At 47.6% G+C, this 23,624-nt stretch overlaps 13 non-coding genes across 13 annotated transcripts; 5 read left to right on the plus strand and 8 right to left on the minus strand.

Moving 5' to 3' along the window:
- Positions 1-7,528: 7,528 nt before the first annotated feature.
- Positions 7,529-7,601, plus strand: TRNAK-CUU (transfer RNA lysine (anticodon CUU)). The gene has a single exon. It is a non-coding gene; the product is annotated as a tRNA-Lys (tRNA).
- Positions 7,602-9,150: 1,549 nt separating this feature from the next.
- Positions 9,151-9,223, plus strand: TRNAK-CUU (transfer RNA lysine (anticodon CUU)). Its single transcript has one exon. It is a non-coding gene; the product is annotated as a tRNA-Lys (tRNA).
- A 1,343-nt stretch (positions 9,224-10,566) lies between these two features.
- TRNAG-GCC (transfer RNA glycine (anticodon GCC)) lies at positions 10,567-10,637 on the minus strand. The gene has a single exon. It is a non-coding gene; the product is annotated as a tRNA-Gly (tRNA).
- Positions 10,638-12,187: 1,550 nt separating this feature from the next.
- TRNAG-GCC (transfer RNA glycine (anticodon GCC)) lies at positions 12,188-12,258 on the minus strand. Its single transcript has one exon. It is a non-coding gene; the product is annotated as a tRNA-Gly (tRNA).
- A 1,551-nt stretch (positions 12,259-13,809) lies between these two features.
- On the minus strand, positions 13,810-13,880 carry TRNAG-GCC (transfer RNA glycine (anticodon GCC)). The gene has a single exon. It is a non-coding gene; the product is annotated as a tRNA-Gly (tRNA).
- Positions 13,881-14,014: 134 nt separating this feature from the next.
- On the plus strand, positions 14,015-14,087 carry TRNAK-CUU (transfer RNA lysine (anticodon CUU)). Its single transcript has one exon. It is a non-coding gene; the product is annotated as a tRNA-Lys (tRNA).
- A 1,343-nt stretch (positions 14,088-15,430) lies between these two features.
- TRNAG-GCC (transfer RNA glycine (anticodon GCC)) lies at positions 15,431-15,501 on the minus strand. The gene has a single exon. It is a non-coding gene; the product is annotated as a tRNA-Gly (tRNA).
- Positions 15,502-17,051: 1,550 nt separating this feature from the next.
- TRNAG-GCC (transfer RNA glycine (anticodon GCC)) lies at positions 17,052-17,122 on the minus strand. Its single transcript has one exon. It is a non-coding gene; the product is annotated as a tRNA-Gly (tRNA).
- Positions 17,123-18,673: 1,551 nt separating this feature from the next.
- On the minus strand, positions 18,674-18,744 carry TRNAG-GCC (transfer RNA glycine (anticodon GCC)). Its single transcript has one exon. It is a non-coding gene; the product is annotated as a tRNA-Gly (tRNA).
- A 134-nt stretch (positions 18,745-18,878) lies between these two features.
- Positions 18,879-18,951, plus strand: TRNAK-CUU (transfer RNA lysine (anticodon CUU)). Its single transcript has one exon. It is a non-coding gene; the product is annotated as a tRNA-Lys (tRNA).
- Positions 18,952-20,295: 1,344 nt separating this feature from the next.
- Positions 20,296-20,366, minus strand: TRNAG-GCC (transfer RNA glycine (anticodon GCC)). The gene has a single exon. It is a non-coding gene; the product is annotated as a tRNA-Gly (tRNA).
- Positions 20,367-20,500: 134 nt separating this feature from the next.
- On the plus strand, positions 20,501-20,573 carry TRNAK-CUU (transfer RNA lysine (anticodon CUU)). Its single transcript has one exon. It is a non-coding gene; the product is annotated as a tRNA-Lys (tRNA).
- A 2,964-nt stretch (positions 20,574-23,537) lies between these two features.
- On the minus strand, positions 23,538-23,608 carry TRNAG-GCC (transfer RNA glycine (anticodon GCC)). Its single transcript has one exon. It is a non-coding gene; the product is annotated as a tRNA-Gly (tRNA).
- Between the last annotated feature and the right edge of the window lie 16 nt (positions 23,609-23,624).

A 23,624-nucleotide genomic window follows, 5' to 3' on the forward strand; every position in this document is an offset into this window, starting at 1 on the left:
GACAGTTAAAAAGAAGCCTAATAGGTGAGTACTGGAGAGGGAGAGATGCTGCACGTCACTGGCACTGCTAGAAGACATGCAAGGCCTTTGGGCACGCAAGTGTCCCAAGGCTGCTTTAACTTGTGTGTCTTAAGGCCCATACTCACGGGCGAGAAATGTGGCCTGTCGCCAGCACACGTGAGCGTGTGGGCGACAGGCCGGCGACAGCTTCTCGCCAGGTCCCTCCGCGTACACACGCGGAAGAGGGACCAGCGGCAAGGCGGAAGCTGTCGCTGACGTTCCTCCTCCCCCCGCCGGAAGCTCCATGTACCTACATGGAGGTTGCTGTCGCTAGTCCGCGTACTCATGCGGACTAGCGACAGTTGCGGCGGGGGGGCAGCGGCGACTGTCGCCATGCGATTGAAAGTTTCAATCGCATGGCGACATGAGCGACGGGCGACAGTCCGGGGTGCGCGCGCGTGCGCCGGCCCATACTCACGGGTGACCTGTCGCCGCAACACGCGCGCGCCGCGTGTTGCGGCGACAAATGTCACTCGTAAGTATGGGCCATTAGAGTCATGTTTGCTGGGTACTAGTGTCCCTCTTCTCGACTGTCAGCCAGCACTGTGGCCAAGTGCCACGGTGACTCTTGCAAATGTCCTTAAATGGCTTCTGGCCTGCAGAGATGTCTTAAGCTTGAGAAGTGCAAAGTGTGGAGGTGTGCCAAAATCCTAGCATTTGCATTGGCCGGGAATCGAACCCGGGCCTCCCGCGTGGCAGGTAGTGTTGGGCGAACATCTAGATGTTCGGGTTCGGGCCGAACAGGCCGAACATGGCCGCGATGTTCGGGTGTTCGACCCGAACTCCGAACATAATGGAAGTCAATGGGGACCCGAACTTTTGTGGTTTGTAAAGCCTCCTTACATGCTACATACCCCAAATTTACAGGGTATGTGCACCTTGGGAGTGGGTACAAGAGGAAAAAAAAATTTAGCAAAAAGAGCTTATAGTTTTTGAGAAAATCGATTTTAAAGTTTCAAAGGGAAAACTGTCTTTTAAATGCGGGAAATGTCTGTTTTCTTTGCACAGGTAACATGCTTTTTGTCGGCATGCAGTCATAAATGTAATACATATAAGAGGTTCCAGGAAAAGGGACCGGTAATGCTAACCCAGCAGCAGCACACGTGATGGAACAGGAGGAGGGTGGCGCAGGAGGAGAAGGCCACGCTTTGAGACACAACAACCCAGGCCTTGCATGAGGACAAGAAGCGTGCGGATAGCATGCTTTGTACCACCATGCAGTCATAAATGTAATAAAGATAAGTGGTTCAATAAACAGGGACCACGCGGCAACGCTAACCCAGCAGCAGCACACGTGATGGAACAGGAGGAGGCGCAGGAGGAGAAGGCCACGCTTTGTGAGACACAACAACCCAGGCCTTGCATGAGGACAAAAAGCGTGCGGATAGCATGCTTTGTACCGCCATGTAGTCATAAATGTAATAAAGATAAGAGGTTCAATAAACAGGGACCACGCGGCAACGCTAACCCAGCAGCAGCAGCAGCAGCAGCACACGTGATGGAACAGGAGGAGGCGCAGGAGGAGAAGGCCACGCTTTGTGAGACACAACAACCCAGGCCTTGCATGAGGACAAAAAGCGTGCGGATAGCATGCTTTGTACCGCCATGTAGTCATAAATGTAATAAAGATAAGAGGTTCCATAAACAGGGACCGGCAACGGTAACCCAGCAGCAGCAGCAGCAGCAGCAGCAGCAGCACACGTGATGGAACAGGAGGAGGCGCAGGAGGAGAAGGCCACGCTTTGTGAGACACAACAACCCAGGCCTTGCATGAGGACAAAAAGCGTGCGGATAGCATGCTTTGTACCGCCATGTAGTCATAAATGTAATAAAGATAAGAGGTTCCATAAACAGGGACCGGCAACGGTAACCCAGCAGCAGCAGCAGCAGCAGCAGCACACGTGATGGAACAGGAGGAGGCGCAGGAGGAGAAGGCCACGCTTTGTGAGACACAACAACCCAGGCCTTGCATGAGGACAAAAAGCGTGCGGATATAGCAGCAATGCTTTTTGCCGCCATGCAGTCATAAATGTAATACAGATGAGAGGTTCAATAAACAGGGACCGGAAACGCTAAACCATCCCAGATGTTCATCGGTCATGTTACTTGGTTGGGGTCCAGGAGTGTTGCGTAGTCGTTTCCAATCCAGGATTGATTCATTTTAATTTGAGTCAGACGGTCTGCATTTTCTGTGGAGAGGCGGATACGCCGATCTGTGATGATGCCTCCGGCAGCACTGAAACAGCGTTCCGACATAACGCTGGCTGCCGGGCAAGCCAGCACCTCTATTGCGTACATTGCCAGTTCGTGCCAGGTGTCTAGCTTCATGCCCGGTTTCAGGTCCAGCGGTGCCAGCCACAAATCCGTCTGTTCCTTTATTCCCCTCCAAATTTCCTCCCCTGTGTGCTGCTTATCCCCAAGGCAGATCAGCTTCAGCAACGCTTGCTGACGCATGCCAACAGCTGTGCTGCACTGCTTCCACGATCCTACTGCTGCTGGTGCTGGGTTAGCATTTCCGGATGAGGTACAGCTTTGAGATGCGTTGGAGGAGAAGGAGTCAGAGAGGTAGGTGCTGCTGTTGTTATCCAGCTGTTTGCGGCGTGGGCAACACCCGCGCCGTAGCAGGTGAGGAATCGCTGCCAGGCTCCACAAGGTTCACCCAGTGCGCGGTAAGGGAGATGTATCGACCCTGGCCGAACGCACTCGTCCAGGTGTCAGTGGTGAGGTGAACCTTGCAGGCAACGGCATTCTTCAAGCTTCGGGTTATTTAGCTGACCACGTGCTCATGCAACTCAGGCACTGCAGAGCGCGCAAAGTGGTAGTGGCTGGGAACAACGTAACGTGGGATGGCCACTGACATCATGCCCTTGAAGCTGTTTGTCTCCACCACTCGATATGGCAGCATTTCGCAGGCCAGAAGCTTGGCTATGCTGGCTGGCTGTTACTGCCACGGCCCGGGGGTCATTTGCTGGCAATTTCCTCTTGTGCTCAAACATCTCAGAGACAGACAACTCAACCGTAGCGCTGCACACCGAAGGGCTGTTGGTTGTTGTGTTTGATGAACACTGGGAGACCTCAAGAGCACTAGTCCGGAAAGTGACAGTGTCAGCATCGTCTGATGTTTGTGAATGTTGTGAACCACGCAATGGCTGGGCTACTGCTGCTGCTGAGGCGGGTCTGGTGGTGAGTCTGGTGAACCCAAGGGAGGCAGTGTTGCTGGTGGTACCCTGTCCTGCCGCGTTTGCCCACAGAGTGGGATGTTTGGATAGAATGTGGCGGCTCATGCTGGTGGTGGAGAGGTTGTTAATACTTTTCCCCCTGCTCAGGCGGGTCTTGCACACCTTGCAAATCGCCATGGTAACATCCTCAGTGCAGTCTTCAAAGAAAGCCCAGACTTTAACTGGCTGAGGACTCGGACCTCGTGCGTGATGTGCTGGTGCTGCTTAACCCACTGCTGGACGCTTGAGAGGTCATCCAAGTAATTATCTGGTCCTGTTCTTTTGGATCTGTGAGGGTTGTTGTCCTGGACAACATGGGCAGTATTGAGTGGGTTTTCTTGGGTGCTCCCCTGTGGCCTGTACGTGAACCGTCAGGGGAAACACCTCTTCCCTTGCCCCTCCCTCTTTCACCGGATTTCTTCCTCATTTCACTTATCCTTAAAGTACACGCTGACTGGCAGCAGTACAGTGGCAGTACAGAAATGCTATACAGTGGTGGGTGAGCGGTGTACCACTATTGTCAGCAGTGACACAGAGCACAATGCTATACAGTGGCGGGTGAGCGGTGTACTACTGTTCCCAGCAGACACAGAGTGGAAGTAAACACAATGCTATATAGTGTGGCTGAGCCGTGTACACAGAGTGGCATTAAACACAATGCTATATAGTCTGCTATATAGTCACCCCGAACAGGGTGATGTTCTGCAGAACCCGAACAGTGGCAAACACTGTTCGCCCAACACTACTGGGAGGGAACGCAGATTTTAGTACCTAAACACACGATACAACATGTTTTCCGGGGTCGGACTCTGAGGCACATACAGATGGTCCCGATCATCATCCTCATCATACAACTCTTCTCCTGAGTCTGACCCACCCACCACCTCTGCCACCCCAACATCCCCAGACACAGACCCCTCATCGTCCTCAACATTAACTTGGGATGCTGGCCTGAGCCAGACCTCCTCCTCCACATCAGGCCCCATCATCTCCTCAATGGCAGCCCTCATTAATCGCTCTGGCGACGGACTGATGGACACAACGTTCTCCTCCGGGGAGGGCTGCTGCTGACCACTGGCTGCTGGGGTGGATGTTATAGCTTGCGTGGGGCGTTGGCTGTTGCTGTTGTTGGGAGTGCTGCTCACAGCGGAGGTCTCTGGGGAACTCATGTTGAGCTCATATAGTGGTTGACGGTGAGTGGAGTATTACTGATCCCAGCAATATACACACTGACTGGCAGAGTACGCAATGCTATATAGTGTGGCTGAGCGGTGTACACAGAGTGGCAGTAAACACAATGCTATATAGTCTGGCTGAGCGAGCGGTGTACTACTGTTCCCAGCAGAATCAGAGTGGCAGTAAACAATGGTATATAGTCTGGCTGAGCGGTGTACACAGAGTGTCAGTAAACAATGGTATATAGTCTGGCTGAGCGAGCGGTGTACTACTGTTCCCAGCAGAATCAGAGTGGCAGTAAACAATGGTATATAGTCTGGCTGAGCGGTGTACACAGAGTGTCAGTAAACAATGGTATATAGTCTGGCTGAGCGGTGTACACACAATGCTATATAGTCTGCTATATAGTGTCAGTAAACAATGGTATATAGTCTGGCTGAGCGAGCGGTGTACTACTGTTCCCAGCAGAATCAGAGTGGCAGTAAACAATGGTATATAGTCTGGCTGAGCGGTGTACACAGAGTGTCAGTAAACAATGGTATATAGTCTGGCTGAGCGAGCGGTGTACTACTGTTCCCAGCAGAATCAGAGTGGCAGTAAACAATGGTATATAGTCTGGCTGAGCGGTGTACACAGAGTGTCAGTAAACAATGGTATATAGTCTGGCTGAGCGGTGTACACAGAGTGTCAGTAAACAATGGTATATAGTCTGGCTGAGCGGTGTACACAGAGTGTCAGTAAACAATGGTATATAGTCTGGCTGAGCGAGCGGTGTACTACTGTTCCCAGCAGAATCAGAGTGGCAGTAAACAATGGTATATAGTCTGGCTGAGCGGTGTACACAGAGTGTCAGTAAACAATGGTATATAGTCTGGCTGAGCGGTGTACACACAATGCTATATAGTCTGCTATATAGTGTCAGTAAACAATGGTATATAGTCTGGCTGAGCGAGCGGTGTACTACTGTTCCCAGCAGAATCAGAGTGGCAGTAAACAATGGTATATAGTCTGGCTGAGCGGTGTACACAGAGTGTCAGTAAACAATGGTATATAGTCTGGCTGAGCGAGCGGTGTACTACTGTTCCCAGCAGAATCAGAGTGGCAGTAAACAATGGTATATAGTCTGGCTGAGCGGTGTACACAGAGTGTCAGTAAACAATGGTATATAGTCTGGCTGAGCGGTGTACACACAATGCTATATAGTCTGCTATATAGTGTCAGTAAACAATGGTATATAGTCTGGCTGAGCGAGCGGTGTACTACTGTTCCCAGCAGAATCAGAGTGGCAGTAAACAATGGTATATAGTCTGGCTGAGCGGTGTACACAGAGTTTCAGTAAACAATGGTATATAGTCTGGCTGAGCGGTGTACACAGAGTGTCAGTAAACAATGGTATATAGTCTGGCTGAGCGGTGTACACAGAGTGGCAGTAAACACAATGCTATATAGTCTGGCTGAGCGAGCGGTGTACTACTGTTCCCAGCAGAATCAGAGTGGCAGTAAACAATGGTATATAGTCTGGCTGAGCGGTGTACACAGAGTGTCAGTAAACAATGGTATATAGTCTGGCTGAGCGGTGTACACAGAGTGTCAGTAAACAATGGTATATAGTCTGGCTGAGCGGTGTACACAGAGTGGCAGTAAACACAATGCTATATACTCTGGCTGAGCGAGCGGTGTACTACTGTTCCCAGCAGACACAGAACAGTGAACAGAATGCTATATAGTGTGGCTGAGCGAGCGGTGTACCACTATTCCCAGCAGACACAGAACAGTGAACAGAATGCTATATAGTGTGGCTGAGCGGGCGGTGTACCACTATTCCCAGCAGACACAGAACAGTGAACAGAATGCTATATAGTGTGGATGAGCGAGCGGTGTACCACTATTCCCAGCAGACACAGAACAGTAAACAGAATGCTATATAGTGTGGCTGAGCGAGCGGTGTACCACTATTCCCAGCAGACACAGAACAGTGAACAGAATGCTATATAGTGTGGCTGAGCGAGCGGTGTACCACTATTCCCAGCAGACACAGAACAGTGCACAGAATGCTATATAGTGTGGCTGAGCGAGCGGTGTACCACTATTCCCAGCAGACACAGAACAGTAAACAGAATGCTATATAGTGTGGCTGAGCGAGCGGTGTACCACTATTCCCAGCAGACACAGAACAGTAAACAGAATGCTATATAGTGTGGCTGAGCGAGCGGTGTACCACTATTCCAAGCAGACACAGAACAGTGAACAGAATGCTATATAGTGTGGCTGAGCGAGCGGTGTACCACTATTCCCAGCAGACACAGAGTGGCAGTAAACAGAATGCTATATAGTGTGGCTGAGCGAGGTACACAGAGTGGCAGTAAACAGAATGCTATATAGTGTGGCTGAGCAAGCGGTGTACTACTATTCCCAGCAGACACAGAGTGGCAGTAAACAGAATGCTATATAGTGTGGCTGAGCGAGGTACACAGAGTGGCAGTAAACAGAATGCTATATAGTGTGGCTGAGCAAGCGGTGTACTACTGTTCCCAGCAGTGACACAATGACAGGGGGGACCCTGGCTAGCGTGGCTGGAGCGCGAACTACCCTGCCTGCCTACCCAAAGCTAAACCCACAGACAAATGGCGGAGATATGACGTGGTTCGGGTATTTATTTACCCGAACCACGTGACCGTTCGGCCAATCAGAGCGCGTTCGGGTCCGAACCACGTGACCCGTTCGGCCAATCACAGCGCTAGCCGAACGTTCGGGGAACGTTCGGCCATGCGCTCTTAGTTCGGCCATATGGCCGAACGGTTTGGCCGAGCACCGTCAGGTGTTCGGCCGAACTCGAACATCACCCGAACAGGGTGATGTTCTGCAGAACCCGAACAGTGGCGAACACTGTTCGCCCAACACTAGTGGCAGGCGAGAATTCTACCACTAAACCACCAATGCCTTGCCCTGTTGCTCGGTGCTGAAAAACGTGGCCAGCCAAATCAGGCCATACAAGATTGCCTTCTTCTGTGCGGATGGCAAAGGTGAGGCTGGCGCCATTTTGCAATTTTTGACATTTCAGCTCAAGCAAGCAAGCCCGGCTAGCTCAGTCGGTAGAGCATGAGACTCTTAATCTCAGGGTCGTGGGTTCGAGCCCCACGTTGGGCGATCAAAGCTTCTCCTTTTACTTTCTACTAGGCAGAGCTCCTCCAAAACGATTACAAACCATTACCAGGCCATCACTTCCTCTTTCACATGCCACTCCCCACTCCCTTTGCTAACAAACGAAAATGTCATCTCAGCTTTCCCCTTCACTTTTACTCACACAACCTCTTTTAACAACTTTTCAGCAAAAGTGCTTCACCACCCCAAGAAAGAGAAAAACACTCCTTCTTACAATCTTACTCATCTTTCCTATACTACTTTTCTTATCTGCTTTTCCCAGATTTCCATTGGCTTTACTCCAGTCCTTTTGTCAAGGAGAGACTTACAATCAATCACTTGACAAGGAACAACCACCTGAAAGATACTCATTCTCGTATGCCTGGTGCACACCATGCAATTTCCCATCAGATAGATGGGACGATAGATCCTTTCCGACAGACACGATCGGATTTCCGTTCGGATTTCCGATCACTACTATGCAAATCAATCAGAAAAACGATCGGAAATCAGATCGGACCTGCCGGAAATCATCTGTTCGACCCATCTATCTGACAGGCATTGGTATGGTGTGTATTAGGCTTTGCACTCCAAAGGTGCTCACATAGCAGTATGAGGAGGGCACTCTGCACACGGCCTGAGATTTAGCTGAGAGGATTGAAAAAAAGGAAGTTGCTCTTTCCCTTAACTTGTTTTTAGATGAGGTACTTCCCAACAAAAGTTACAAACCAAAAAGCCTTTCAGTCCCGGCAAGCAAAAAAAAGTGGTTGCTTTCATTTGACTTAAGTTTGTTACTACTTTTTTTTCTGTACTTTTAGTATGTTTTCTTAATTGCTAGGTGCTGGGAAAGCAAGTTGTAGGTAAGCTGACACAACATCTCAACATCTACTGTGAGAAAACTCAGGACAAAAGTAGAATGAATGAGGGCCTAGAGAGAACGCTCCAAATTTGAGCAAGGCCCTGAGTAGAGTGCAAAGACAACAAGGCAAAAAGTTGTAAAACAACACCAGATGAGCAGATGCTGCTGACTTGGCATTTCCGAGGCTTTTCTAGACAGTTAAAAAGAAGCCTAATAGGTGAGTACTGGAGAGGGAGAGATGCTGCACGTCACTGGCACTGCTAGAAGACATGCAAGGCCTTTGGGCACGCAAGTGTCCCAAGGCTGCTTTAACTTGTGTGTCTTAGAGTCATGTTTGCTGGGTACTAGTGTCCCTCTTCTCGACTGTCAGCCAGCACTGTGGCCAAGTGCCACGGTGACTCTTGCAAATGTCCTTAAATGGCTTCTGGCCTGCAGAGATGTCTTAAGCTTGAGAAGTGCAAAGTGTGGAGGTGTGCCAAAATCCTAGCATTTGCATTGGCTGGGAATCGAACCCATGCCTCCCGCGTGGCAGGCGAGAATTCTACCACTGAACCACCAATGCCTTGCCCTGTTGCTCGGTGCTGAAAAACGTGGCCAGCCAAATCAGGCCATACAAGATTGCCTTCTTCTGTGCGGATGGCAAAGGTGAGGCTGGCGCCATTTTGCAATTTTTGACATTTCAGCTTAAGCAAGCAAGCCCGGCTAGCTCAGTCGGTAGAGCATGAGACTCTTAATCTCAGGGTCGTGGGTTCGAGCCCCACGTTGGGCGATCAAAGCTTCTCCTTTTACTTTCTACTAGGCAGAGCTCCTCCAAAACGATTACAAACCATCACCAGGCCATCACTTCCTCTTTCACATGCCACTCCCCACTCCCTTTGCTAACAAACGAAAATGTCATCTCAGCTTTCCCCTTCACTTTTACTCACACAACCTCTTTTAACAACTTTTCAGCAAAAGTGCTTCACCACCCCAAGAAAGAGAAAAACACTCCTTCTTACAATCTTACTCATCTTTCCTATACTACTTTTCTTATCTGCTTTTCCCAGATTTCCGTTGGCTTTACTCCAGTCCTTTTGTCAAGGAGAGACTTACAATCAATCACTTGACAAGGAACAACCACCTGAAAGATACTCATTCTCGTATGCCTGGTGCACACCATGCAATTCCCCATCAGATAGATGGGACGATAGATCCTTTCCGACAGACACGATCGGATTTCCGTTCGGATTTCCGATCACTACTATGCAAATCAATCAGAAAAACGATCGGAAATCAGATCGGACCTGCCGGAAATCATCTGTTCGACCCATCTATCTGACAGGCATTGGTATGGTGTGTATTAGGCTTTGCACTCCAAAGGTGCTCACATAGCAGTATGAGGAGGGCACTCTGCACACGGCCTGAGATTTAGCTGAGAGGATTGAAAAAAAGGAAGTTGCTCTTTCCCTTAACTTGTTTTTAGATGAGGTACTTCCCAACAAAAGTTACAAACCAAAAAGCCTTTCAGTCCCGGCAAGCAAAAAAAGTGGTTGCTTTCATTTGACTTAAGTTTGTTACTACTTTTTTTTCTGTACTTTTAGTATGTTTTCTTAATTGCTAGGTGCTGGGAAAGCAAGTTGTAGGTAAGCTGACACAACATCTCAACATCTACTGTGAGAAAACTCAGGACAAAAGTAGAATGAATGAGGGCCTAGAGAGAACGCTCCAAATTTGAGCAAGGCCCTGAGTAGAGTGCAAAGACAACAAGGCAAAAAGTTGTAAAACAACACCAGATGAGCAGATGCTGCTGACTTGGCATTTCCGAGGCTTTTCTAGACAGTTAAAAAGAAGCCTAATAGGTGAGTACTGGAGAGGGAGAGATGCTGCACGTCACTGGCACTGCTAGAAGACATGCAAGGCCTTTGGGAACGCAAGTGTCCCAAGGCTGCTTTAACTTGTGTGTCTTAGATTCATGTTTGCTGGGTACTAGTGTCCCTCTTCTCGACTGTCAGCCAGCACTGTGGCCAAGTGCCACGGTGACTCTTGCAAATGTCCTTAAATGGCTTCTGGCCTGCAGAGATGTCTTAAGCTTGAGAAGTGCAAAGTGTGGAGGTGTGCCAAAATCCTAGCATTTGCATTGGCCGGGAATCGAACCCGGGCCTCCCGCGTGGCAGGCGAGAATTCTACCACTGAACCACCAATGCCTTGCCCTGTTGCTCGGCGCTGAAAAACGTGGCCAGCCAAATCAGGCCATACAAGATTGCCTTCTTCTGTGCGGATGGCAAAGGTGAGGCTGGCGCCATTTTGCAATTTTTGACATTTCAGCTCAAGCAAGCAAGCCCGGATAGCTCAGTCGGTAGAGCATGAGACTCTTAATCTCAGGGTCGTGGGTTCGAGCCCCACGTTGGGCGATCAAAGCTTCTCCTTTTACTTTCTACTAGGCAGAGCTCCTCCAAAACGATTACAAACCATCACCAGGCCATCACTTCCTCTTTCACATGCCACTCCCCACTCCCTTTGCTAACAAACGAAAATGTCATCTCAGCTTTCCCCTTCACTTTTACTCACACAACCTCTTTTAACAACTTTTCAGCAAAAGTGCTTCACCACCCCAAGAAAGAGAAAAACACTCCTTCTTACAATCTTACTCATCTTTCCTATACTACTTTTCTTATCTGCTTTTCCCAGATTTCCATTGGCTTTACTCCAGTCCTTTTGTCAAGGAGAGACTTACAATCAATCACTTGACAAGGAACAACCACCTGAAAGATACTCATTCTCGTATGCCTGGTGCACACCATGCAATTCCCCATCAGATAGATGGGCCGATAGATCCTTTCCGACAGACACGATCGGATTTCCGTTCGGATTTCCGATCACTACTATGCAAATCAATCAGAAAAACGATCGGAAATCAGATCGGACCTGCCGGAAATCATCTGTTCGACCCATCTATCTGACAGGCATTGGTATGGTGTGTATTAGGCTTTGCACTCCAAAGGTGCTCACATAGCAGTATGAGGAGGGCACTCTGCACACGGCCTGAGATTTAGCTGAGAGGATTGAAAAAAAGGAAGTTGCTCTTTCCCTTAACTTGTTTTTAGATGAGGTACTTCCCAACAAAAGTTACAAACCAAAAAGCCTTTCAGTCCCGGCAAGCAAAAAAAGTGGTTGCTTTCATTTGACTTAAGTTTGTTACTACTTTTTTTTCTGTACTTTTAGTATGTTTTCTTAATTGCTAGGTGCTGGGAAAGCAAGTTGTAGGTAAGCTGACACAACATCTCAACATCTACTGTGAGAAAACTCAGGACAAAAGTAGAATGAATGAGGGCCTAGAGAGAACGCTCCAAATTTGAGCAAGGCCCTGAGTAGAGTGCAAAGACAACAAGGCAAAAAGTTGTAAAACAACACCAGATGAGCAGATGCTGCTGACTTGGCATTTCCGAGGCTTTTCTGGACAGTTAAAAATAAGCCTAATAGGTGAGTACTGGAGAGGGAGAGATGCTGCACGTCACTGGCACTGCTAGAAGACGTGCAAGGCCTTTGGGCACGCAAGTGTCCCAAGGCTGCTTTAACTTGTGTGTCTTAGAGTCATGTTTGCTGGGTACTAGTGTCCCTCTTCTCGACTGTCAGCCAGCACTGTGGCCAAGTGCCACGGTGACTCTTGCAAATGTCCTTAAATGGCTTCTGGCCTGCAGAGATGTCTTAAGCTTGAGAAGTGCAAAGTGTGGAGGTGTGCCAAAATCCTAGCATTTGCATTGGCCGGGAATCGAACCCGGGCCTCCCACATGGCAGGCGAGAATTCTACCACTGAACCACCAATGCCTTGCCCTGTTGCTCGGTGCTGAAAAACGTGGCCAGCCAAATCAGGCCATACAAGATTGCCTTCTTCTGTGCGGATGGCAAAGGTGAGGCTGGCGCCATTTTGCAATTTTTGACATTTCAGCTCAAGCAAGCAATCCCGGCTAGCTCAGTCGGTAGAGCATGAGACTCTTAATCTCAGGGTCGTGGGTTCGAGCCCCATGTTGGGCGATCAAAGCTTCTCCTTTTACTTTCTACTAGGCAGAGCTCCTCCAAAACGATTACAAACCATCACCAGGCCATCACTTCCTCTTTCACATGCCACTCCCCACTCCCTTTGCTAACAAACGAAAATGTCATCTCAGCTTTCCCCTTCACTTTTACTCACACAACCTCTTTTAACAACTTTTCAGCAAAAGTGCTTCACCACCCCAAGAAAGAGAAAAACACTCCTTCTTACAATCTTACTCATCTTTCCTATACTACTTTTCTTATCTGCTTTTCCCAGATTTCCATTGGCTTTACTCCAGTCCTTTTGTCAAGGAGAGACTTACAATCAATCACTTGACAAGGAACAACCACCTGAAAGATACTCATTCTCGTATGCCTGGTGCACACCATGCAATTTCCCATCAGATAGATGGGACGATAGATCCTTTCCGACAGACACGATCGGATTTCCGTTCGGATTTCCGATCACTACTATGCAAATCAATCAGAAAAACGATCGGAAATCAGATCGGACCTGCCGGAAATCATCTGTTCGACCCATCTATCTGACAGGCATTGGTATGGTGTGTATTAGGCTTTGCACTCCAAAGGTGCTCACATAGCAGTATGAGGAGGGCACTCTGCACACGGCCTGAGATTTAGCTGAGAGGATTGAAAAAAAGGAAGTTGCTCTTTCCCTTAACTTGTTTTTAGATGAGGTACTTCCCAACAAAAGTTACAAACCAAAAAGCCTTTCAGTCCCGGCAAGCAAAAAAAAGTGGTTGCTTTCATTTGACTTAAGTTTGTTACTACTTTTTTTTCTGTACTTTTAGTATGTTTTCTTAATTGCTAGGTGCTGGGAAAGCAAGTTGTAGGTAAGCTGACACAACAACTCAACATCTACTGTGAGAAAACTCAGGACAAAAGTAGAATGAATGAGGGCCTAGAGAGAACGCTCCAAATTTGAGCAAGGCCCTGAGTAGAGTGCAAAGACAACAAGGCAAAAAGTTGTAAAACAACACCAGATGAGCAGATGCTGCTGACTTGGCATTTCCGAGGCTTTTCTAGACAGTTAAAAAGAAGCCTAATAGGTGAGTACTGGAGAGGGAGAGATGCTGCACGTCACTGGCACTGCTAGAAGACATGCAAGGCCTTTGGGCACGCAAGTGTCCCAAGGCTGCTTTAACTTGTGTGTCTTAGAGTCATGTTTGCTGGGTACTAGTGTCCCTCTTCTCGACTGTCAGCCAGCACTGTGGCCAAGTGCCACGGTGACTCTTGCAAATGTCCTTAAATGGCTTCTGGCCTGCAGAGATGTCTTAAGCTTGAGAAGTGCAAAGTGTGGAGGTGTGCCAAAATCCTAGCATTTGCATTGGCCGGGAATCGAACCCAGGCCTCCCGCGTGGCAGGCGAGAATTCTACCACTGAACCACCAATGCCTTGCCGTGTTGCTCGGTGCTGAAAAACGTGGCCAGCCAAATCAGGCCATACAAGATTGCCTTCTTCTGTGCGGATGGCAAAGGTGAGGCTGGCGCCATTTTGCAATTTTTGACATTTCAGCTCAAGCAAGCAAGCCCGGCTAGCTCAGTCGGTAGAGCATGAGACTCTTAATCTCAGGGTCGTGGGTTCGAGCCCCACGTTGGGCGATCAAAGCTTCTCCTTTTACTTTCTACTAGGCAGAGCTCCTCCAAAACGATTACAAACCATCACCAGGCCATCACTTCCTCTTTCACATGCCACTCCCCACTCCCTTTGCTAACAAACGAAAATGTCATCTCAGCTTTCCCCTTCACTTTTACTCACACAACCTCTTTTAACAACTTTTCAGCAAAAGTGCTTCACCACCCCAAGAAAGAGAAAAACACTCCTTCTTACAATCTTACTCATCTTTCCTATACTACTTTTCTTATCTGCTTTTCCCAGATTTCCGTTGGCTTTACTCCAGTCCTTTTGTCAAGGAGAGACTTACAATCAATCACTTGACAAGGAACAACCACCTGAAAGATACTCATTCTCGTATGCCTGGTGCACACCATGCAATTCCCCATCAGATAGATGGGACGATAGATCCTTTCCGACAGACACGATCGGATTTCCGTTCGGATTTCCGATCACTACTATGCAAATCAATCAGAAAAACGATCGGAAATCAGATCGGACCTGCCGGAAATCATCTGTTCGACCCATCTATCTGACAGGCATTGGTATGGTGTGTATTAGGCTTTGCACTCCAAAGGTGCTCACATAGCAGTATGAGGAGGGCACTCTGCACACGGCCTGAGATTTAGCTGAGAGGATTGAAAAAAAGGAAGTTGCTCTTTCCCTTAACTTGTTTTTAGATGAGGTACTTCCCAACAAAAGTTACAAACCAAAAAGCCTTTCAGTCCCGGCAAGCAAAAAAAGTGGTTGCTTTCATTTGACTTAAGTTTGTTACTACTTTTTTTTCTGTACTTTTAGTATGTTTTCTTAATTGCTAGGTGCTGGGAAAGCAAGTTGTAGGTAAGCTGACACAACATCTCAACATCTACTGTGAGAAAACTCAGGACAAAAGTAGAATGAATGAGGGCCTAGAGAGAACGCTCCAAATTTGAGCAAGGCCCTGAGTAGAGTGCAAAGACAACAAGGCAAAAAGTTGTAAAACAACACCAGATGAGCAGATGCTGCTGACTTGGCATTTCCGAGGCTTTTCTAGACAGTTAAAAAGAAGCCTAATAGGTGAGTACTGGAGAGGGAGAGATGCTGCACGTCACTGGCACTGCTAGAAGACATGCAAGGCCTTTGGGAACGCAAGTGTCCCAAGGCTGCTTTAACTTGTGTGTCTTAAATTCATGTTTGCTGGGTACTAGTGTCCCTCTTCTCGACTGTCAGCCAGCACTGTGGCCAAGTGCCACGGTGACTCTTGCAAATGTCCTTAAATGGCTTCTGGCCTGCAGAGATGTCTTAAGCTTGAGAAGTGCAAAGTGTGGAGGTGTGCCAAAATCCTAGCATTTGCATTGGCCGGGAATCGAACCCGGGCCTCCCGCGTGGCAGGCGAGAATTCTACCACTGAACCACCAATGCCTTGCCCTGTTGCTCGGCGCTGAAAAACGTGGCCATCCAAATCAGGCCATACAAGATTGCCTTCTTCTGTGCGGATGGCAAAGGTGAGGCTGGCGCCATTTTGCAATTTTTGACATTTCAGCTCAAGCAAGCAAGCCCGGATAGCTCAGTCGGTAGAGCATGAGACTCTTAATCTCAGGGTCGTGGGTTCGAGCCCCACGTTGGGCGATCAAAGCTTCTCCTTTTACTTTCTACTAGGCAGAGCTCCTCCAAAACGATTACAAACCATCACCAGGCCATCACTTCCTCTTTCACATGCCACTCCCCACTCCCTTTGCTAACAAACGAAAATGTCATCTCAGCTTTCCCCTTCACTTTTACTCACACAACCTCTTTTAACAACTTTTCAGCAAAAGTGCTTCACCACCCCAAGAAAGAGAAAAACACTCCTTCTTACAATCTTACTCATCTTTCCTATACTACTTTTCTTATCTGCTTTTCCCAGATTTCCATTGGCTTTACTCCAGTCCTTTTGTCAAGGAGAGACTTACAATCAATCACTTGACAAGGAACAACCACCTGAAAGATACTCATTCTCGTATGCCTGGTGCACACCATGCAATTCCCCATCAGATAGATGGGCCGATAGATCCTTTCCGACAGACACGATCGGATTTCCGTTCGGATTTCCGATCACTACTATGCAAATCAATCAGAAAAACGATCGGAAATCAGATCGGACCTGCCGGAAATCATCTGTTCGACCCATCTATCTGACAGGCATTGGTATGGTGTGTATTAGGCTTTGCACTCCAAAGGTGCTCACATAGCAGTATGAGGAGGGCACTCTGCACACGGCCTGAGATTTAGCTGAGAGGATTGAAAAAAAGGAAGTTGCTCTTTCCCTTAACTTGTTTTTAGATGAGGTACTTCCCAACAAAAGTTACAAACCAAAAAGCCTTTCAGTCCCGGCAAGCAAAAAAAGTGGTTGCTTTCATTTGACTTAAGTTTGTTACTACTTTTTTTTCTGTACTTTTAGTATGTTTTCTTAATTGCTAGGTGCTGGGAAAGCAAGTTGTAGGTAAGCTGACACAACATCTCAACATCTACTGTGAGAAAACTCAGGACAAAAGTAGAATGAATGAGGGCCTAGAGAGAACGCTCCAAATTTGAGCAAGGCCCTGAGTAGAGTGCAAAGACAACAAGGCAAAAAGTTGTAAAACAACACCAGATGAGCAGATGCTGCTGACTTGGCATTTCCGAGGCTTTTCTAGACAGTTAAAAATAAGCCTAATAGGTGAGTACTGGAGAGGGAGAGATGCTGCACGTCACTGGCACTGCTAGAAGACGTGCAAGGCCTTTGGGCACGCAAGTGTCCCAAGGCTGCTTTAACTTGTGTGTCTTAGAGTCATGTTTGCTGGGTACTAGTGTCCCTCTTCTCGACTGTCAGCCAGCACTGTGGCCAAGTGCCACGGTGACTCTTGCAAATGTCCTTAAATGGCTTCTGGCCTGCAGAGATGTCTTAAGCTTGAGAAGTGCAAAGTGTGGAGGTGTGCCAAAATCCTAGCATTTGCATTGGCCGGGAATCGAACCCGGGCCTCCCACGTGGCAGGCGAGAATTCTACCACTGAACCACCAATGCCTTGCCCTGTTGCTCGGTGCTGAAAAACGTGGCCAGCCAAATCAGGCCATACAAGATTGCCTTCTTCTGTGCGGATGGCAAAGGTGAGGCTGGCGCCATTTTGCAATTTTTGACATTTCAGCTCAAGCAAGCAATCCCGGCTAGCTCAGTCGGTAGAGCATGAGACTCTTAATCTCAGGGTCGTGGGTTCGAGCCCCATGTTGGGCGATCAAAGCTTCTCCTTTTACTTTCTACTAGGCAGAGCTCCTCCAAAACGATTACAAACCATCACCAGGCCATCACTTCCTCTTTCACATGCCACTCCCCACTCCCTTTGCTAACAAACGAAAATGTCATCTCAGCTTTCCCCTTCACTTTTACTCACACAACCTCTTTTAACAACTTTTCAGCAAAAGTGCTTCACCACCCCAAGAAAGAGAAAAACACTCCTTCTTACAATCTTACTCATCTTTCCTATACTACTTTTCTTATCTGCTTTTCCCAGATTTCCATTGGCTTTACTCCAGTCCTTTTGTCAAGGAGAGACTTACAATCAATCACTTGACAAGGAACAACCACCTGAAAGATACTCATTCTCGTATGCCTGGTGCACACCATGCAATTTCCCATCAGATAGATGGGACGATAGATCCTTTCCGACAGACACGATCGGATTTCCGTTCGGATTTCCGATCACTACTATGCAAATCAATCAGAAAAACGATCGGAAATCAGATCGGACCTGCCGGAAATCATCTGTTCGACCCATCTATCTGACAGGCATTGGTATGGTGTGTATTAGGCTTTGCACTCCAAAGGTGCTCACATAGCAGTATGAGGAGGGCACTCTGCACACGGCCTGAGATTTAGCTGAGAGGATTGAAAAAAAGGAAGTTGCTCTTTCCCTTAACTTGTTTTTAGATGAGGTACTTCCCAACAAAAGTTACAAACCAAAAAGCCTTTCAGTCCCGGCAAGCAAAAAAAAGTGGTTGCTTTCATTTGACTTAAGTTTGTTACTACTTTTTTTTCTGTACTTTTAGTATGTTTTCTTAATTGCTAGGTGCTGGGAAAGCAAGTTGTAGGTAAGCTGACACAACAACTCAACATCTACTGTGAGAAAACTCAGGACAAAAGTAGAATGAATGAGGGCCTAGAGAGAACGCTCCAAATTTGAGCAAGGCCCTGAGTAGAGTGCAAAGACAACAAGGCAAAAAGTTGTAAAACAACACCAGATGAGCAGATGCTGCTGACTTGGCATTTCCGAGGCTTTTCTAGACAGTTAAAAAGAAGCCTAATAGGTGAGTACTGGAGAGGGAGAGATGCTGCACGTCACTGGCACTGCTAGAAGACATGCAAGGCCTTTGGGCACGCAAGTGTCCCAAGGCTGCTTTAACTTGTGTGTCTTAGAGTCATGTTTGCTGGGTACTAGTGTCCCTCTTCTCGACTGTCAGCCAGCACTGTGGCCAAGTGCCACGGTGACTCTTGCAAATGTCCTTAAATGGCTTCTGGCCTGCAGAGATGTCTTAAGCTTGAGAAGTGCAAAGTGTGGAGGTGTGCCAAAATCCTAGCATTTGCATTGGCCGGGAATCGAACCCAGGCCTCCCGCGTGGCAGGCGAGAATTCTACCACTGAACCACCAATGCCTTGCCCTGTTGCTCGGTGCTGAAAAACGTGGCCAGCCAAATCAGGCCATACAAGATTGCCTTCTTCTGTGCGGATGGCAAAGGTGAGGCTGGCGCCATTTTGCAATTTTTGACATTTCAGCTCAAGCAAGCAAGCCCGGCTAGCTCAGTCGGTAGAGCATGAGACTCTTAATCTCAGGGTCGTGGGTTCGAGCCCCACGTTGGGCGATCAAAGCTTCTCCTTTTACTTTCTACTAGGCAGAGCTCCTCCAAAACGATTACAAACCATCACCAGGCCATCACTTCCTCTTTCACATGCCACTCCCCACTCCCTTTGCTAACAAACGAAAATGTCATCTCAGCTTTCCCCTTCACTTTTACTCACACAACCTCTTTTAACAACTTTTCAGCAAAAGTGCTTCACCACCCCAAGAAAGAGAAAAACACTCCTTCTTACAATCTTACTCATCTTTCCTATACTACTTTTCTTATCTGCTTTTCCCAGATTTCCATTGGCTTTACTCCAGTCCTTTTGTCAAGGAGAGACTTACAATCAATCACTTGACAAGGAACAACCACCTGAAAGATACTCATTCTCGTATGCCTGGTGCACACCATGCAATTTCCCATCAGATAGATGGGACGATAGATCCTTTCCGACAGACACGATCGGATTTCCGTTCGGATTTCCGATCACTACTATGCAAATCAATCAGAAAAACGATCGGAAATCAGATCGGACCTGCCGGAAATCATCTGTTCGACCCATCTATCTGACAGGCATTGGTATGGTGTGTATTAGGCTTTGCACTCCAAAGGTGCTCACATAGCAGTATGAGGAGGGCACTCTGCACACGGCCTGAGATTCAGCTGAGAGGATTGAAAAAAAGGAAGTTGCTCTTTCCCTTAACTTGTTTTTAGATGAGGTACTTCCCAACAAAAGTTACAAACCAAAAAGCCTTTCAGTCCCGGCAAGCAAAAAAAAGTGGTTGCTTTCATTTGACTTAAGTTTGTTACTACTTTTTTTTCTGTACTTTTAGTATGTTTTCTTAATTGCTAGGTGCTGGGAAAGCAAGTTGTAGGTAAGCTGACACAACATCTCAACATCTACTGTGAGAAAACTCAGGACAAAAGTAGAATGAATGAGGGCCTAGAGAGAACGCTCCAAATTTGAGCAAGGCCCTGAGTAGAGTGCAAAGACAACAAGGCAAAAAGTTGTAAAACAACACCAGATGAGCAGATGCTGCTGACTTGGCATTTCCGAGGCTTTTCTAGACAGTTAAAAAGAAGCCTAATAGGTGAGTACTGGAGAGGGAGAGATGCTGCACGTCACTGGCACTGCTAGAAGACATGCAAGGCCTTTGGGCACGCAAGTGTCCCAAGGCTGCTTTAACTTGTGTGTCTTAGAGTCATGTTTGCTGGGTACTAGTGTCCCTCTTCTCGACTGTCAGCCAGCACTGTGGCCAAGTGCCACGGTGACTCTTGCAAATGTCCTTAAATGGCTTCTGGCCTGCAGAGATGTCTTAAGCTTGAGAAGTGCAAAGTGTGGAGGTGTGCCAAAATCCTAGCATTTGCATTGGCCGGGAATCGAACCCAGGCCTCCCGCGTGGCAGGCGAGAATTCTACCACTGAACCACCAATGCCTTGCCCTGTTGCTCGGTGCTGAAAAACGTGGCCAGCCAAATCAGGCCATACAAGATTGCCTTCTTCTGTGCGGATGGCAAAGGTGAGGCTGGCGCCATTTTGCAATTTTTGACATTTCAGCTCAAGCAAGCAAGCCCGGCTAGCTCAGTCGGTAGAGCATGAGACTCTTAATCTCAGGGTCGTGGGTTCGAGCCCCACGTTGGGCGATCAAAGCTTCTCCTTTTACTTTCTACTAGGCAGAGCTCCTCCAAAACGATTACAAACCATCACCAGGCCATCACTTCCTCTTTCACATGCCACTCCCCACTCCCTTTGCTAACAAACGAAAATGTCATCTCAGCTTTCCCCTTCACTTTTACTCACACAACCTCTTTTAACAACTTTTCAGCAAAAGTGCTTCACCACCCCAAGAAAGAGAAAAACACTCCTTCTTACAATCTTACTCATCTTTCCTATACTACTTTTCTTATCTGCTTTTCCCAGATTTCCATTGGCTTTACTCCAGTCCTTTTGTCAAGGAGAGACTTACAATCAATCACTTGACAAGGAACAACCACCTGAAAGATACTCATTCTCGTATGCCTGGTGCACACCATGCAATTCCCCATCAGATAGATGGGCCGATAGATCCTTTCCGACAGACACGATCGGATTTCCGTTCGGATTTCCGATCACTACTATGCAAATCAATCAGAAAAACGATCGGAAATCAGATCGGACCTGCCGGAAATCATCTGTTCGACCCATCTATCTGACAGGCATTGGTATGGTGTGTATTAGGCTTTGCACTCCAAAGGTGCTCACATAGCAGTATGAGGAGGGCACTCTGCACACGGCCTGAGATTTAGCTGAGAGGATTGAAAAAAAGGAAGTTGCTCTTTCCCTTAACTTGTTTTTAGATGAGGTACTTCCCAACAAAAGTTACAAACCAAAAAGCCTTTCAGTCCCGGCAAGCAAAAAAAGTGGTTGCTTTCATTTGACTTAAGTTTGTTACTACTTTTTTTTCTGTACTTTTAGTATGTTTTCTTAATTGCTAGGTGCTGGGAAAGCAAGTTGTAGGTAAGCTGACACAACATCTCAACATCTACTGTGAGAAAACTCAGGACAAAAGTAGAATGAATGAGGGCCTAGAGAGAACGCTCCAAATTTGAGCAAGGCCCTGAGTAGAGTGCAAAGACAACAAGGCAAAAAGTTGTAAAACAACACCAGATGAGCAGATGCTGCTGACTTGGCATTTCCGAGGCTTTTCTAGACAGTTAAAAAGAAGCCTAATAGGTGAGTACTGGAGAGGGAGAGATGCTGCACGTCACTGGCACTGCTAGAAGACATGCAAGGCCTTTGGGCACGCAAGTGTCCCAAGGCTGCTTTAACTTGTGTGTCTTAGAGTCATGTTTGCTGGGTACTAGTGTCCCTCTTCTCGACTGTCAGCCAGCACTGTGGCCAAGTGCCACGGTGACTCTTGCAAATGTCCTTAAATGGCTTCTGGCCTGCAGAGATGTCTTAAGCTTGAGAAGTGCAAAGTGTGGAGGTGTGCCAAAATCCTAGCATTTGCATTGGCCGGGAATCGAACCCAGGCCTCCCACGTGGCAGGCAAGAATTCTACCACTGAACCACCAATGCCTTGCCCTGTTGCTTGGTGCTGAAAAACGTGGCCAGCCAAATCAGGCCATACAAGATTGCCTTCTTCTGTGCGGATGGCAAAGGTGAGGCTGGTGGCATTTTGCAATTTTTGACATTTCAGCTCAAGCAAGCAATCCCGGCTAGCTCAGTCGGTAGAGCATGAGACTCTTAATCTCAGGGTCGTGGGTTCGAGCCCCACGTTGGGCGATCAAAGCTTCTCCTTTTACTTTCTACTAGGCAGAGCTCCTCCAAAACGATTACAAACCATCACCAGGCCATCACTTCCTCTTTCACATGCCACTCCCCACTCCCTTTGCTAACAAACGAAAATGTCATCTCAGCTTTCCCCTTCACTTTTACTCACACAACCTCTTTTAACAACTTTTCAGCAAAAGTGCTTCACCACCCCAAGAAAGAGAAAAACACTCCTTCTTACAATCTTACTCATCTTTCCTATACTACTTTTCTTATCTGCTTTTCCCAGATTTCCATTGGCTTTACTCCAGTCCTTTTGTCAAGGAGAGACTTACAATCAATCACTTGACAAGGAACAACCACCTGAAAGATACTCATTCTCGTATGCCTGGTGCACACCATGCAATTCCCCATCAGATAGATGGGACGATAGATCCTTTCCGACAGACACGATCGGATTTCCGTTCGGATTTCCGATCACTACTATGCAAATCAATCAGAAAAACGATCGGAAATCAGATCGGACCTGCCGGAAATCATCTGTTCGACCCATCTATCTGACAGGCATTGGTATGGTGTGTATTAGGCTTTGCACTCCAAAGGTGCTCACATAGCAGTATGAGGAGGGCACTCTGCACACGGCCTGAGATTTAGCTGAGAGGATTGAAAAAAAGGAAGTTGCTCTTTCCCTTAACTTGTTTTTAGATGAGGTACTTCCCAACAAAAGTTACAAACCAAAAAGCCTTTCAGTCCCGGCAAGCAAAAAAAGTGGTTGCTTTCATTTGACTTAAGTTTGTTACTACTTTTTTTTCTGTACTTTTAGTATGTTTTCTTAATTGCTAGGTGCTGGGAAAGCAAGTTGTAGGTAAGCTGACACAACATCTCAACATCTACTGTGAGAAAACTCAGGACAAAAGTAGAATGAATGAGGGCCTAGAGAGAACGCTCCAAATTTGAGCAAGGCCCTGAGTAGAGTGCAAAGACAACAAGGCAAAAAGTTGTAAAACAACACCAGATGAGCAGATGCTGCTGACTTGGCATTTCCGAGGCTTTTCTAGACAGTTAAAAAGAAGCCTAATAGGTGAGTACTGGAGAGGGAGAGATGCTGCACGTCACTGGCACTGCTAGAAGACATGCAAGGCCTTTGGGCACGCAAGTGTCCCAAGGCTGCTTTAACTTGTGTGTCTTAGAGTCATGTTTGCTGGGTACTAGGGTCCCTCTTCTCGACTGTCAGCCAGCACTGTGGCCAAGTGCCACGGTGACTCTTGCAAATGTCCTTAAATGGCTTCTGGCCTGCAGAGATGTCTTAAGCTTGAGAAGTGCAAAGTGTGGAGGTGTGCCAAAATCCTAGCATTTGCATTGGCCGGGAATCAAACCCGGGCCTCCCGCGTGGCAGGCGAGAATTCTACCACTGAACCACCAATGCCTTGCCCTGCTGCTCG

Source organism: Hyperolius riggenbachi, chromosome 4 (assembly GCF_040937935.1).
Source record: "Hyperolius riggenbachi isolate aHypRig1 chromosome 4, aHypRig1.pri, whole genome shotgun sequence".
NCBI classification, from domain to species: Eukaryota; Metazoa; Chordata; class Amphibia; order Anura; family Hyperoliidae; genus Hyperolius; species Hyperolius riggenbachi.